This window comes from Leguminivora glycinivorella, chromosome 12 (genome assembly GCF_023078275.1).
Source record: "Leguminivora glycinivorella isolate SPB_JAAS2020 chromosome 12, LegGlyc_1.1, whole genome shotgun sequence".
NCBI classification, from domain to species: Eukaryota; Metazoa; Arthropoda; class Insecta; order Lepidoptera; family Tortricidae; genus Leguminivora; species Leguminivora glycinivorella.
The window spans coordinates 15,466,509-15,484,366 of record NC_062982.1 but is presented as its reverse complement, the minus strand read 5'-3'; the positions used below and the strand labels follow the sequence as shown (position 1 = coordinate 15,484,366).

General features: G+C 37.1%; 1 non-coding gene across 1 annotated transcript; it reads left to right on the top strand.

Moving 5' to 3' along the window:
- Window positions 1-10,181: 10,181 nt before the first annotated feature.
- Window positions 10,182-10,263, top strand: Trnas-aga. The gene has a single exon. It is a non-coding gene; the product is annotated as a tRNA-Ser (tRNA).
- The last annotated feature ends 7,595 nt before the right edge of the window (window positions 10,264-17,858 follow it).

The window sequence follows — 17,858 nt, the reverse complement described above, 5'->3', positions numbered from 1 at the left end:
AAACTAAACTGAAAATATTCACTTCGAACGTTATAGCATAGCTGGCAAACTAAAACAAACAATTTAATTTATTGCAAAATGCAAGGTATAAGCTAACGTGACCTATGGAACTACCCGCCATTCATTCAAGACCAATATTACGTTCCGTTTATACTACGCCCATTATGTTTTGTTTATGCTACTACGAATTCTATGAAACCATACGAACGATATACGATCTTACTAATAAGTACGCGGTCACTATAACCTATGGGTGTGCACAAAGTTGAATAACAACCAACGACTAAATATTTAAATTAACGTACCATGCCAGTGTTATCCAATATCACGCCCACCTCGTGATAGGTAGACTTACGTGGCTCCACTCGCCCACGTGAATGTAGAAGCCCCAACCATGTGCCGTCCATCTTTGACACAAGCTCTGTCCTAGTCTCCCTCACAAGGCGATAGCAATTAGATACTCACGCCCATGTTAGGACTATATGACGTGTCTCGGTCAGCATGCCTTCAGGTTTAAGAATACTGAATACTCACAGTAATCATGACGCTAATGATAAGTAGTCGTTGTGGAAGCTGCCTCGATAGCCACGCTGTCTTTGGAATTCCTCACGAAGATAATAAGTAGCACGTAGATATTTACGCCCATAGTTAACTATGTAACTTACATTTCAACCGACATGGCTGCAGACTATTCAACAGTGACCCAGATCTTACAGATGGTGTGCTGTAAAGGAAATAGATAAGGAACCTGAACACTCACAGTAACCCCGGAACCAGTGAAACGTAGCTCTTTTGAAACCTCATGGCGGCATGATGCTGTCTTTCGTGCCAACGCTCAGCTTGCCACGACATGCCGCATGCAATGTCTCGCCCATCACAGCCGTTGGTTTTCTTCCTTTCGATCATGGGAAGGCGGCAGCAAGACCTCATATCTGTGAACAAGCTTATTACACGTTTTCCTTACAAACTAACACTCACAGAATTCCCTACTGTCTCGACGCTCTGCCGACGGAAAAAGCCCCTAACTCCCCCGTGTCATCCATCTTATCACCTCGGTTGCTCCCCGTAGTTCCTACCAATTCCTAATAGGTCCTATCAAAATACCGCGTCCTGATTGGTTAATATCTTCGACGCTAACATATGATTGGTGGTTATAGTTCCCGCGCATTTTAATCGATCTCCCGGCATAACTTTAATAAGAAGGTCGGTAAAACAGAAATGTCCAATATTTTCAGATCAGTAATTATTTTGTTGAACAAAGATTAGATTAAATAATTTATTTTAAATGTTTACGTAAATTCCGCAGGGTAGCAAATAATGAATCAAAACGAATCGACCTAATAGTTCCCTACACCATTCATAGATGGCGTTCAATTGAGCGTCACGTCTACAATCCCAAGATAACGCGCGAAATTCAATATTGACAAGTTAAATTATCTAACTGAATTAAAACGTTAAATTATTGACTGTAGAGGTCGGTCTGTTACAACTTCCGACCGATGCCATGCCATCGCCCTTTGCGACTCTTGATCTGCTACTTTCTGACAAATAATTATATGTATACTTACTCGTATCTTCATGCCATATGGTTTATGATGGAATCACCGAGAAATAACACGAAACCTGGGAGAAACACAAATTACCTACGTGTTGCGCTTGTTTTTCGTAAGTACTTAATCTATCTAATTTGTAAGTAGTGTGATAACACGGTAATGTAAAGGTTTATGGGTCAGCTAAGCGTAGCTATCGCTATCAGCGCTATCAGTTGAGTGCGCTCATACCGGCCGGTGCAACCACCTGCCGCACCTGACACGCCAGACCGCTATCTTACAACTACGATATCATATCCAGAGATGCGATTTATTTGAAATAATTCTATTTAAAATGCAAAATACCTATTTTGTATTTTGCATTTAAATGCCTTTTAGTAAAAAACATTTTGTATTTTATTTGAAATACTTTTTGAGATGTATTTTGCATTTTGAATATGCTTTTCAAAATGCAAAATACTTTATGATTAAATTTAGTTTAGCCAACATTACCAGTCAAAGGCCGGCAACAGACAGTCTTAAAAATTCATAATCTATAAAAAAATTGTATGCAAATTGACAGTTCAAACTGACACTGACAGATCTGTCAGTGCCAGTTTGCATACAATTTTTTTTTAAGATTATGAAAATTAAGACTCGTCTGTTGCCGGCCAAACAAAATGTGAACAAATGACGCTTGTATTGCCGAATTTGACCGATAGAGGCGCCTGCTAGCCACGAGCGCCTGACTAATAGTGTCAATTTGACACTGTCAATGTCAAACGAAAACGAATATTATCTATGGAAAGCGACGCCACTGACGCCGACGATTTAACGGATTTATTGTTTGCTGGACTGCTGGTGCTGAGTACTAATGACTGATTTTGATTTAATTACCTACCTACTTTTAAGTGTTGAGTTATTATTCCTATTGTAAAAATCCTAAGCTATAGAATGAAAATAAATAAAGAGCATTTAGGGTCCCCCCACATCTAGCGTCTCGCGAGCATCGCGTCGGGCCAACTGTATGGAAAAAGACGTCGCGTCGACGCGGCGTCAGGCTTTGCCCATACAGTTGGCCCGACGCGACGCTCGCGAGACGCTAGATGTGGGGGGACCCTTAGGTGATATAGGTATGAAATATAAGAACTAGATGCACAATCAACAAAATGGGGCTCCATGGCTATGGCTCTCTTTTCGTTAGTCTAGTTTTCTTACATTATTTAAGTGAGTAGGTATAATAGGTATAATAATACCTAAAAATAGTAGGCGATCAATAAATTCTGTTATGTTATTAATAAATAAAATAACATAACATAATTTATTGATTGCCTACTGATAAATATGACCAAAATGTCATTCATTACTTTCATTAGGTGCCATGTTATTAGACGTTTTTGTTCGGCATTGTGACTCTATTTCTCATGATTATTAATACCGAAAATAAATAAAAATGTCTGAGATTTGGTCAAAAGGTATTTTATTTTCAAAAAGTATTTTGCATTTTGTATTTAAATGCTTTTTTAAAAACATTTTGTACATCTATGATCATATCATTAACGGTTCTGGCTAATCCATTAATAAACGATTCGATTACTGATGATGTTTTCTTCAGCGTTGTGGTGAAATCAATCTTGTTGTGATCTTGAATCCTGTACCGCTTTCTGTTGCGTATGAATATGAATACAGTTCAATTGGTTATTCTACGTTCGGACCACGTTAAATATCATTTTCAGTAAGTTCTAGTAATTTGTTCGCCACTCCTTTCGAACTTCCTCTTTTCCGCACTTGTATCGTAATGTATCGTGCTTACATTTTTTGTAACATCAAAACTCAGTTATTTATCAGGCGTTCGTGCGAATCATGTGATACGCGCTCAGTCATTTTAAAAAGAAGCGATAAGCGGTTAGGTAAAGTTACATTTTGAAATAAAAGGCTTATTGAGGTTTTCTATAGGTACTACGTAGATTTCTAATACATAATTATAATTATGCCCGTATGACATACCCGTATGACGCGCTCAGTTACAAAATCGAGATAGTTTTCTATAGGTATGTTCATAGAACTAGGGTTGAACTTACAAGGTATAAATTCATTTTGCAAAGACCATGCACAGCAACACAAGCGAGAGGCGTAACTAGGCGCCGCGGCCGTTGGCATAACAATGCCCGCCGTAAGATGACCGCACGCAGCCAGAACAATAGCCACGCAATTCGTGGACTAAACAATATTCTACTTTCTTATGCAATACACGATCGAGGTAGCGTTTCTTTTTTATGCAGCCCCGATCACTAATATACGAATTATATATGTACTGTAAATTCCGGAAAATACTGGACTTTCATGATTTTCACATAATGTATAGACGGAATGATAACAGATTCAAAATTTGTTTGCCAAAAAACATATTCGTCTTGTCATGGTAGGTATTATACTAAACTAAAAGCACAATTAATCACATATCTATCTTGAAATGTATTTATTGGGCATGTACCTATAATAAATAGATTATTTATTATGCGTCGGTGTACGTGTCCCTAGAATATAAATTCCAAGGGATTAGATCGAAGAATGTTATGTTAATGTGAACGCAAGTTGCGTTTATTGTTTTCCGCGATATCATCTTATACCTAACGGTGCCAAGTGCGGGCAGGTGTCTCGGTAAAATCGTACGAGTAATCGCAAAAAACACTTCAACTGCGTACAGCGACACTGATTAGCCCACACAGTACATTTATATATGTACATATAAAGTAGCACAACGGGATTTAATTAAGATATGTACATACCTACCTACGAGAATATGTACTTAAGAAGATTCGTTGGGTATGTAATTCCTTAGAATATTTACTTAGAATCTTATGGACAGCGCGTTACACCATGTTATAGCGTATAACATTTATAACAGCCCAGTGTGGGAGCACCATTACAAATAAATTAAGGTCTTTCAGGTCAGAGGATCTTTACAAAAGTCAGGAGCTGTGGCAGCTGTATTGTAGCCTTGTTAATAAGGTGTTAAGGCAAATAAAACACTCAATAAGTGGCATGGGGTATAGTGAGGATAGTTAGGAACTTAGGAAAAGAGGTTACTGCGGCTACATTACTCATCATCCACTTCGCATACCACTCATCGAGTGCGTGGTCGAGGTATCACACAGAAGATTACCAAGACTTATTGGCCTTATTCCTACAAGTACGATACGAAGATATTACGATATTTATGCGTTGTATTAATAGCCTATTTCCAAAGAGCTCTACGTCACAAGCCGGCAATAAAGGTAATAGCGGGGCACGTCACTCGCCTCTCGTTAACCTTTCACGCTACCAATTTATATATTATTCACTACAATATGACTTTAATGGACTAACTTTGCACTTAAGTTTTGTTATATTTTGAGTTCTCTAATATTTTCTGAATATTTAAATCACTATTAAATGTAGGGTTGTGAAGTAAAGAGTTCTGATTTGGGAGTGTTTTATTTTTTAAAGCGATATAAAATACAGACTTTTTTCTGTTCATATGATTTATTGCGTTAACTAAAGACTGTTTTCAGCTTCATTAAACGTCGTAAACATTGTTTGAACATTTTGTCGAAATTTTATTACATCAGTTTGTCTTAACAATTATTTATTATTACTCGTAAATATCAATAATCTGAAACATGTTACGTTAGAGCATTCACTGCCGACGTTTTCGTAGAGCTACGCTCGTAGACGTTTGGAGCATATTCCCGCTTTGTAGACAAAAAAACTACGAACAGGAAACATACCGAGCAATTCCCGATTCCTAACAAAGTTAATTTGTCTAAAATGGAGTAAAATTTTAAACTCGTTTTTGCTAATCATTATCATAATTATTTTCTACTTATAATCAGGTACCTATGAAAAATCATAAAACTTTATATAAACTTTATTACCTACTACACAGTGACTGGTAGTAATTTGGGAAGTGTAATGAATATTTGAAAGAGTAAAGTGCCCGCGGCGAGCAACCCGCCCGCTTTAATATTGAACGAGTGTAAAGGGCATCGCGCATATTTCCCTGGAGGCCCGTGTTTACCCTGCTTACCCCGAGCACGAGCTATGCTATGCTAATGCTTTATTTTAGTGCTTCCAGCTAATATCGTGTTATTGTTTTGAAAACGTACGTAACTCAATCTCAAGACTCAACTAAGTTTACTCAGAGGTCAAGTACCTAATAAGCTTTCTCAAACAGTGCAACGCTTTGGCTTCGGGAAGTTTGAAAGTAACTATGGGAAAACACATAATATTTCAATAAGTGCCTACCTATCGTTCAAACTCGTTATTTAACACGCATCGTTCTTTCGATATTTTATATTGTTGATGAAATGTTTCTTTGATATTGGCACCATTAGGTACATGGTCACATGGACCTATCAAACTCGTATTCAGTCAAACTGAAAAAGGCCTTGTCCTTGTCTCTAGCATTTAACACACAATTAAGTAGGTACGTAAAGAACATATCTTACAGAATCGTAAAGTACAAAATATACTAAAAACATCTTACTTTATTATAGTTTTTAGTGTTAGTTTGTGTGTATATTTATGAAGTCATGCACGTTCCGATACAGTTAGGCGCAGCGGAAGTGCTGCCCCAGTCACCTCGGCATTGTGTGCAGAACCGCATTATCTTTTATAAATACACCATACCTACTATCAGGCCTTTTGTTACTGCTGGTTAACGAGCGCGGGCACTTGGTTACCCGAAAATGACCTCCATCCAATTTAACATAGGTACAGTGAGCTGCAAAATTGTATGGAGAAATTATGAATTAATTTATTGATAAATTCGCCATGCACTTTTGCAGATGATGGTACTCGCACTCGCACCTGTGTGCCTCAAAGGAATAGGGAGAAACCACATAATTTTCAGTGCCACTTTTAACAATTGAGAGGTTGAAACTTTGAAAGAATACGACATTTAAGTGACAGTTGTTAGTATATGGTCCACACCTCAATTTTATTGAACCCATATCTCAGTGGCGACTTCTACGACACCTGAGGGAAGAAAGGAGATGGTGAAAATCTACACCACACCACACCGGTAAATTATGAAATTTATGAAAGAACTTTTCAACTTTTTAGTCGTTTTTTGCGCCATATTAGGCGATTAAATATATCTCCTAATGGTCTCAAATATAACACTACTTCAGTGTTTTAATATGCCTTACGCTAATTTCTACAAACCCAGTACCTAAAAGTGCAAGTAAAAGTAGATTGGTAACGATAATTATAAACGATTTCGGCTTATATGTAGATCAGACAATAATGGTCAGTCTGCCCCACAAGTTGATATCGTCGGTAAGTGTTGTGAACCACATAGCCTTTAGTTAGACAATTCCACGCACCAGTGTCTCATTACTAGTGCCTATGAAGTGCTAAAGGTTGGTAGGTATAAGACATCGTGTGACGGAAAACCATTGTTTATTACTAACAATACAATGCCGATAGTGTGGTAACCTGTTGTACTACAACTCTTCATCTTCTCATAGGGAAAATATGTAATGTTATAAGAATATTATTATGTATTTTAAGAGTCGGCTAACAACAGGGTACAGAGCGGGCGGGCGGGCGGGCGGGCGGGCGGGTACGGAGCGGGTCGGGTATTTTACATACAATAACAGGTATAGTGCAACATTAGTTACAACGTATTTTCATGTACAGTCATGCTATATTTCAGCGAGTTTACAGTAATCTGGAGTAGCATTAAAAATACGAAGGTTTCCGTAAAATACGACGGAAAACTATTCACATCTGTAATAATGTATACCTATACCACGAATCCATAAAATTAACTCTATTGGGAAAGTCATTCAATATAAAATAATTGCCTGAAAATATAGTAGGTACTTATATAAACAATGTAACAACTTTTCAATTTTTTTAAACCTACGGTTTTTAGGGTTAGAATAGGTACAGCTACAGGTCTGTCGCTTTAATAACCAACCAAATAATTGTTTGAAGACATTTCGACATCCACAAACAATATTAGTTTTTTTACCTTTAGCAGCTACCATTAAATTTTTTCAGTGTTTATTTTATGAGACCTTTTAAATTGTTCATATGTTAACTTTTTATAAAACTTAAAATATGAATATGCATTATAGAGCTAAATACCTGGAAACATTAACACCGTCCGTCGTTTAAAACCGAGCTATAAAACGGATAAACGGATTAACTGACGAGAATTCATATTCATACTCACCCGCCGTGACATTCATGGTCATAATTTCTACTTAAAACAGCGTATACGATGCAATTGCAACGTAGCCCCAGTACAGTTTGACCTCTACTGTTTATAAGAAGCAGGTGTCTTATTATTAAGTCTTATAGTGGACACATAACTGATGATGCGCGAGGCATTTTTGTGAAACCCACGTTTTGCGGCAAATGAAATGTAAATTACCTCACAATGCTCCGAATATAGAGCGCTTAGTTCATGACTTCGTGCGACGTGTGAGGGACATTGCACTATGTATTCTTACATTTTCGTCACATTCATTTGCATATAATGCTGCACCTGTCTTGTATACATAACTTGCGTGCGAGGAGTACCTATAGCTATATACTCTCAATAATTCTTTGTATTATAAATTTGCTGTTAGCATAATAAACACGCCTACATGTATATGTCATAGATATATGAAATATGCTGGCATGCCTATTGCCTAGGGCAGTAAATTAAGATAGGCATGTGTCAAATGAAGTCATCATCATTCCCTTGTCCTTTTCCCATTTTTGGGGTCGGCGCAGCAGATCATCTTCCTCCATTCCTCTCTATCAGCCGACATTTCCATACTAATACCTATCATCTTCATATCATTATTCACACATTCCATCCATCTTTTCTTAGGCTTTCCACTACCATTGCATCCATCCACCTTCATATTTACCACTCGTTTTATAACATTGCTTTCATCCCTCCGCATTACATGCCCATAGGTACCATACAAATCTAATTCATCTCACCTTCTCTGTCAGAATGAAATGAAACCGAAAAACATTTGAAGGCCAAGATGTTTTACTTACTGTTCAACTGAGCCGATGCGCCATCTTCGTTTAACGATAAAGTGCAAGACATCAATATGTATTGAATACTGTACAATTTAAAACCATAAGCATTTACCTACAAGAATCTAGGCCACGTTACAGGTACATCTGCACTTAATGCAACAAGCATCGTTCGTTCAAAATATCAAGTGCTAATGCTAAAGTGAATCACTCAATATCATACCAAACTTGTAGATAAACCCAGCCGTGCCTCATCTTATCATTATTATTCAGTAAAATAATCCGCAGATTAGATTTTTAATCATACGGGAAGCACTTACAAATAACCATGCTTCCCGTGCTGGTTAGTTTTAATATGCGCAGTACAAAAATAGTACCTAGATGACTGTATGTAGGTTAGCCCCATTTACTTAGGCATGCAATGTATGTATAAGTAGCTAGGGAATATCTAGTCAAAAGATCCCATATGTATATTGTGTACACATGTACCTATTAGTGTAGCAATTACGGTAGACAGCAATATTTTAGGCTTCCCATTTATATTAACCAAGTTTATTACGCCAGTTTTATGAGTAAAGTATTATCCTATAAACATACAATATACCTAGTACTTGATATCTCGCTCGGCTATACCATATCCGCATTGTCACATCACGACCGAAGATTAATTTAGCAGTTAAACATGTTTATATACGGAGGAGGAGGAGGTACGGTTTTATGATTATGAACATGACAAGTGGAGACTTGTCATGTTCATAATCATAAAACCGCACTACTTACTCGTACACAAAACGAGGATTTCATGCTCCATTAAATTTGTTTTATAGCAAAATATTTACTAGGTCAATAAAATTTAAAATGGTATGGTATGATATGACCAGCACGGGAAGCATGGTCGCGCGATAGACGATAAAATATCAGGCCGTCCCTTTCGCACTTACCAATAGTGCGATAGGGACGGCCTGCTATTTTATCACTTATCGCGCGACCATAATTGCCTGCCTGAGCTCGGCGGGGGTGAGCTGTTTTCAGAGTTTGCAAATATGGACATGCCTTGTCATTCGATATGTGGTGTAATTTAATAGCTAAAAAAATATTTTATTTAGGCTGCCTTTCCGCTACGATAATTACGTCGCTATTAACAAATTAATTAATTAATGTATAATTTCACTACACTCACTTCAGTGGATGTAGAAAGATCTTTTTCTATCTATAAGTGGATCTTAAACTCAAGAAGAAATGCGTTGAAAATTGAAAATATAGAAAAACTTATAGTTGTTCATTACAATAATGAAGAAAATTTAGAATAAATAAGAAAACTTAGTATCTACTCGTTTTGTACATAAGGCATTGACATTTTAGTTTAATTATAATTAATAAAGTTTTATTTTCTTTTATTTTAATATTTCTTTCTAAGGTGTATCTATATTAATGTCTACATTTGACATAAGTGACGTCAAAATGGCTCACCCCTGCCGAGCTCTGGATATGACGTAGTACTTAGAAATTAATTAAAACAACTGAATTATTCAATCTCTTGTTTGTCTCAAAAAATAATGAGTGTACAAGTTGTTAATACACCATATAACGTAAATCATACTTTCGCCGTGTCAGTCATCAGCAGTCGTGGCCGAGCGGTTAAGGCGTCTGACTAGAAATCAGATTCCCTCTGGGAGCGTAGGTTCGAATCCTACCGACTGCGAATTTTTTTGCATTTTTATTTCAAGTGTTTTTTTTTGTAAAATGTGCACACAACATTCAGATCTTTTTTTTCTAATTTTTTTTTAATAAATAGTCTAACAGATACGATCTGAGCCAAGTCTGATTCAGAAGAACTTTTCTTGTATTAACATGTATTTATTTTAAATCTTTGTTCAAACTGTTCAAACAGCATCCTAATAAACAAAGCATGTCTCGATACTCTCGATCTGTTTCGTGGTGCATAAACAAGGTATTGATCGCGGAGATGGCCGGCTCAGACAGGGCAGGGTCTCATTAAGGAGCGCACGTGCGCCGCCTACGGCTGAGGTCGCCGACGACTAACGAGTATTCGCCAATCATGCTCTATAAATGGACAATTCATGTTCGTAAATTGCGACTTCAAAAGAGTGCATTCGTTTTTTTAGGGGAGCAGATTCACGGAAATTTGCACGAGTTAGGATTCCGTGTCTGAAAATTGTAAATTAAGCCAAAATAGGTACGCAGAAATATAATCGGCGACAGTCTGCATAATAAAATACTTATCACTTATCTATTTATTGATTCAGGTATACTGACTGTCTTGTAACTATGGTTTCACAAAATACAAATAGGTAGGTTCCTGAGTGCTAACGTGTCTATAAGTTTTGTTTCTTACAATTGTACATATTTACGTTACCTGTTCGGATTCGAACTTCAGAAACACGTAGAAGAAAATTATCACATAAAATCAGCTTAACCCCAATCATAAAGGGATTAAAAGCAAAGACAACAACTATCAGTGTATAAAAACACAATGGCGGCTTGAAATGAAACACTAAACCGCATTAGGCTCGGCCAACTGGCACCCCTGTAACTTCTCGCCGGATTACGAGTCCGTACCAGGGATTTAAGGTTTCATTGCTTTCCTACCGCCCCCCGCTTTTCTTTGGACTCTTGGTCCCCTACCACAAACTTCGTTTTGTAACCGACGGCTGTTTGCGAAGATAGCAATAAACATTATCGCCAAATCTCAATCGAAAAGTGATAAGTGTGACAACTCACAACACATTATAATGACAGATTTTCATACAATTGTCTTACAACTTGTATGTGCACTAAATATACCCAACGGATTTTTTTAGAACTAACTTTTCATGAAACATATTTAGCTTAGGTGGAATTCCACGAGATGTTATTTTAAATGGACGTGTAATATAATATTTTCAGGGTTACATACTCAGGCATTTATAAGTTTTCCTTATTACTAGATATAACTATGTTTACATTTATACGTTCATAAGTAAGTGTCCATTACAAAACATTACGTTTAAATTATACGGAAATGTCCGATTAAGTTTAATATCGTGACTAATTTAATTTTATGTCGACGTAACGAGCATACTCTGGTTAAAGTTAAAGATGCCGAAGAATGTGGCTTCTTAATGCGGTGCTCTAAAATTCTTATATGCGTTACTGAGATGTCTTGGTGTAATCTTGATCCCGTTCACTACAGCCGTGGTAGAGGATCTTGGATGTTACGATTATTCATGACTTCTACCGGCCACTTCGCCATACTACCAGTTAATGTATGGGCTTTGATATCGCATAACTGGTTAATATTTAAAGGTCTGGTTATGCTAGAAGGTTATTTTGCCAATCGCAATAACAGATCGTGAATAAAGTCTCCGGAGTCAAGCGAGGGTGACCTGTCGGAGGGAGCGAAGCGAGCCGAGACCTCTAATGTACAAATATTGCGGACGAAATGAATATATACGCCCCTCGGCTCGACAAGTGCACGTTTTGATTAAGTCACCCGATATGAATGGATGGTCGCCGTAATGGGAAAAGACTGTACGGTGATGAAACGATGTTTTTATGGGATTTTCTTGCGAGATTACTTTTATGTTAGTACCTATTTCTTTTTTAATTGCCAATAAGACTGCTTTTAAATTACATTCGTATTTAATATGTTTTATTTATGTTATCAATGTTATTATTTAACGTAAAACCTACATACGTATGCAGATGTTTCTGAGCATTAAATACTACTATAGGTATGTACAGTTTGGTGACTTGACAACGAAAGGTTGGCTGGTGAGTGGCTGGGTCCAGTGAGTGAATAATTCTGGAAGATTAGCCTTCAAGTAATTATTTTGTCCCTAATATATATTTACTCGGAAAAGATATATGAATTCGACCTTAAAACACTAATAAAGATAGGCACTATAATAAGAAGTATACACGCCGGCCATCGTTGAGTTAACAAATAATCTCAAACTTGAGATGAACTCACTGGTCAGCGTCAGCGAAACACGACATTTGTTCAGCTGCCATAAGCTCAAAGTAAAAACAGTTGTTCCTAAATGGCTAAAACAACGTTTGCACGCAAATGTAGCCAGTTGTGTCGCTTGGAACCAATCCCGCATCATGTCCCTAGTGTCCCAATCTAATACTCCATATGGCGTTACACGTTGTGCAAGCAACGTAACCATTCACACATGAACTCCGAGATGCTCCCACACCCCTTGCCAAGCTCTCCACAGAGTTTATCAAAGGGAGGGGAGGAGTTCCTAAATATAATGGATTAATATTCATAGTACTAAGGGCGGAAACACTGAAGCAACGACATATGCATGCATTAGGGATGATGAGTCCGACATCACGTTTAATAAATACGGGCGCTAAATTAGAACGCTCCATTTATTAGACACGGTATCATATCTAATGCTAATCAGTAAATTATACAGCGGTCGAATAACAAACACGATCTTTCCATGTCAACAAATTTCTCGTATGACGAGTATCATGTTGTAAGAATTCCGCCACTCCGGCGCCAGTGAGTTGACACCGCGCGGCGGCCGCGGTAATCCGAGGCTACGTATGACCTGCTCGCGCAGGCCACCTACAATATGCTTCCTTATTGCCAGTCTATGCGGGCGATACTAGGTATTTACCTCAGCACCGTTACACCAATAAACGGAACTAGATATGCAAGCAATTACAAGTTAGGTAAAGTATGACGCAGTGACACAGGAAGTAGCTTTACCTAATAATTCACATTTTTGGGGAAATAATTATAATACATAGACAAACACAATTTGTTGTTAACAAACATACAGGTCAATTTTACTGTAAGCTTTTAATTACTTATATCAATTATATTTGGGTAAAGGAAGAAGGAATCTTGATTGAATTAATTTCGGTTATATTGTGAAACGTCTGGCTTACATAGATAAGAACATAAATAGGTGGGTTATAGTTACCTATACAAAGAAATGATGGCTTTGATGATATGATGGTCTTAATAACCTGCCATACAATGTTCACAATGTTTACATCGATCTTTTGCACCTCGTTAATCCGATTACAAAAGCAATCGATCGACGCCTTTATTTAATTTTTAAACTACTTCTGTGACTCTTATATATTGTCATACACTTAAGAGGTCGTACTGTAGAAGCGAACTAGTATTCCCTTCCCATAAAAGTGTTTGGCTTGAGTGGTGTTTGTGGTTCCCACAGGCCCACGCATCTCGCACCTATTTGCCTCTTCTAAAAAACGCTCGCCTGAACTTCTTTTTTTATATTTACCTCTAACTTAAGAGTAATTACGGAACCGACATAGGACGGGACGGGTTCACTGTTTACAAATAAGGTGATATAATATAATATATGTAAATAGTTATATTCACTTTTGTTTCCTTTTTCAGACTGATAACACTAGTCAATAGTCAAATCGTCTGTTACACAACACAACAGTAACAAGAAATCGAACCATGCAATTTATGAAGCTACCTATCACTTTTTAACTTATTAACCTATCAATTTGTTTACATTCTACGAAAACAAAAGAAACGGGGGCCGATTTTTGAGTCTCACTCTTCTGAAAACGGTGAATTGCCTATTATTTTCAGTGACAATTTTCTGAATTCGAACGCCGTGAGACTCAAAAATCGGCCCCCTGATTTTAAATCCGAAATTCGAAATAAGTGGAAGTAGATTAGATCAGTATATACGTTTGAGCCGCTTCGAAATATAATAATCCCGTCCAACATCATCCAGTCACTGCCGATTACCGACAGTACCCGTGAACACTCGACTCGAGCGCCTGCCCGTCATACTTATAGCCAACTCCAAGTGGCCGGAGCTGTTCGCACTTCGCACATTTCCAAGCCACTCGAGCACATTCCTAGAGAAAGCGTTATATCTCTAACCTTGTTGACAACTTGACAACCAACTTGAACATTTCTCACAATTATAAAAAATAAACAAAAACATAACACTTCTGAAGCAACAGAACGAAAATTCTTCCTGTCAGCGTCTCATAAGTGGTGGTTCTAGATTAAGAATCATAAAACGATATTTTTACGAAGGAAGTGTGGCCAGCGGACAAGCTGCGCAGGCGACGACGCGTTGATGGCCTAGGACCTTGTCACACTCGTTTATGCCGCTAATGACCTGCGTGAAAAGTTTTATAGTATGAAAAATAGCTCGTCGCCGCCATTCCCGCTAATAATGACAGGGGAAATAATAAATATGAAATATTCTTAAATATTATTGTGAGTAGGTATTTCTACTTACAATAATATTTAGCAGAATGGTTATTTGTAGAGATGGGCCGAATATTCGGTAAATATTCGGTATTCGGCATATTCGGCAAGTTTTTCAATGTTCGTATTCGGCCGAATAATTCGGTTGCATTGCCGAATATTTACCGAATAAACAAAGTAAATAACTAATGAAGATCTTACGTATTCCATTGAATAATATTAAGCTCCTATTTTAGTATGCTTTTTAAGGAACTAAAAATATAAACAATTGTTTTGTAAAAAAGTTAAAAAAAAACCGTAGTTTAAGAGCTGAGAAGAGTTCAGCGTTGTTTTAACTGTTTTAGTTATCCACTAAATCATAAAAACATAGTTGTAGTAACATATGTAACCATTTATCAATATCATTTAATAGTTTAAAATATGGCGTAACCGAATATTCATCGCCGAATGTTCGGTTCGGTAAGAGCTGAACCGAATGTTCAGCCGAATATTCGTATTCGGCATAGTCCGTATTCGGCCCATCTCTAGTTATTTGAGATGATTTCTTGACTAGAATGATATTTAAATTTACTTAGGTATTTATATAAATTTGAAATTAGATTTAAATATTATACAATTATAAATTTTATCTTATCACAGGTTTTTTACTTGCTAAAATATAGCCACTGTAAATGACTTCTATTCCCATCACGGAACAATGGTGTTCCGGACCTTTGGAAGGCGATGGGAAAGACTTCTATAGCCACAATTAGCAGTTTGTATTATTATCTCATCTCTGCACGGTTAGCACATGATTGCCGCGAGAGTCGACAAGCGACAAAACACCGCGACACAGAGCTCTCACGCGAACCGATAGCACATGATTTGGGCGATAAACCTCTCTCTCGCGGACAAATGTCAAAGCGAAAAATCGCTGTCGCTTGAGAGTTCCACGCGGGATACTCTCGCCAGTCGCAGCATGAGTGTACTTTGGGCGACAAAATATCCCGCGCATCAACTTCAAAACGAGAGAAACTGTCTTCGAGACATGAAGCTAGCGAGACGCTCTCGAGAAACACTTTTTAGGTGATTACGAGCAGTTTTCTTCCAAAAAATACCTAAGTATTCCTTGTTTTCTCATTAATTACAAAAGTAGCATTTAGTATTTTAGATTGCTATTTTTATTCCATTGAACGAAAAAAATAGGCAAAGAAAAGTTCATCGCAAACGGTTCGAAATTCCAGCATTTGTATAAAACATGATGGCCAGGACCACGACGAGAACGTAGACGACGCTGCGGCCCTCGTGAGCTTGGCTAAAACGTCGATAATACAGTACTTATCTTAAAAAAAAAAAACTTTTATTTTAGAAATAGATATAGAAATATTTTATTTTAAGAAATCTAATACCTACCTACATTATACTCTCTAAAGCTATGGAAACAGATTACACCGGGTAGTTATAATTAAATTATAAAACATCCCAACTTTTCCATTAGGTACCTAGTTGATTTCAGCTCGATGGTATCACAACACAATATTGCACTGTCATCCGCTTTACACACCTATGAAAATTTTACCTTCATCAGTTTGGCGAACTGTCTGGCCTAGTGGTTAGTGACCCTGCCTGCTAAACTAATTCCAAACACCGGTAAGGGCATTTATTTGTTTGACGAGCACCACCATTTGTTCTTGAGTCACGGCAGTTTTTATGTAATGTCAGTGTGGAGAAGACCGTCTACTGAATATAACTTTTGTATTTATATATCTATCACTTCTTACACCTCCGAAGGTATACATCCTATATAGTACAATTCATTCTCTTAAAACGCGTTCAATTTATTGTTTTATGGCCTAAAATATGTAACTTCGAAATTGTGCCTAGTCGGAAAGACCGGCATATAAGAGTAAGGCACCTTTTCTAGGCTTTATGGGAAATAAATCGAGTTTAAACGGGTGTTGTAGGTTAATTTTTATTATAAGTTTCGGCTTTGCCTTTGTCTGGACCTGAAAAAAGGTTATCGGCCTCATTTAAGGGGCATATGACGGTCTTGCCTTATAAATAAATAGAAAAAGGCTGATATGTTCAAATATCAACGTTATTTGTTTTAATATCTATTACATTACTCCTTGTTCCTACAGAATATAACAATGAACACGATTTTGATACTTATTTCCATATGAAATTACGCGACAACGATCACTAGACGGTCTTTCGGTGGGGACGGTCAACCCGCCGAGCCTTGAAAAAGTGATTTTTATCACATAAGTTTACTTTAATTCACCAAAGTATTATAAAAGCTGTGTAGAATATAAAATTTGCTAGCCCATAGGACCATGCGGATCACTCCAGACTACTTTAATAGTCTAGTTTTATCCACTCAAACTTTATTTCAAATTATCTTATCTCTTATCCATACAAATATTATAAATGGGAAAGTGTGTGTGTGTCTGTTTGTTTGTCCGTCTTTCACGGCAAAAGGGAGCAACAAATTGATGTGATTTTTTAAGTGCAGATAGTTGAAGGGATGGAGAGTGACATAGGCTACTTTTTGTCCTTTTCTGACGCGAGCGAAGCTGCGGGCAAAAGCTAGTACTTATAAAAGTATTACGTATACAAGCTTTCGTACGCTCACCAACTGTGATGGGGCTCAGTTAATCTATGTAAAAATGTCCAATACTATCTATTTACTTTTTATTTAATTTACAATATTAGGATCGTACAAACTTAGCTACACACATAAGTAGGTGCCTAGGTATAATTTACGTATATTGTAAATTGAGTAAAACCTTTTAAAAATGTACAGTGAGCTGCAAAAGTGCATGGCGAATTTATCAATGAATTCATGCGTAATTTCTCCATGCAACTTTGAAGCTCACTGTACTATACGTACCTATGAGAAAAAAAGTAGTAACCATCATTGAGATGTAACTATAGGAAGCATACTTCCTGATGGGAACCATCTATTTAATAATATATTTATTTAAACTAAATCAAATCAATTAATTTATAATTATAACATTTATTTGTTTCAAAATTAGTTGGATAATTATTATTCACAAGAATGGAAAGTAAAATCATACGAATTT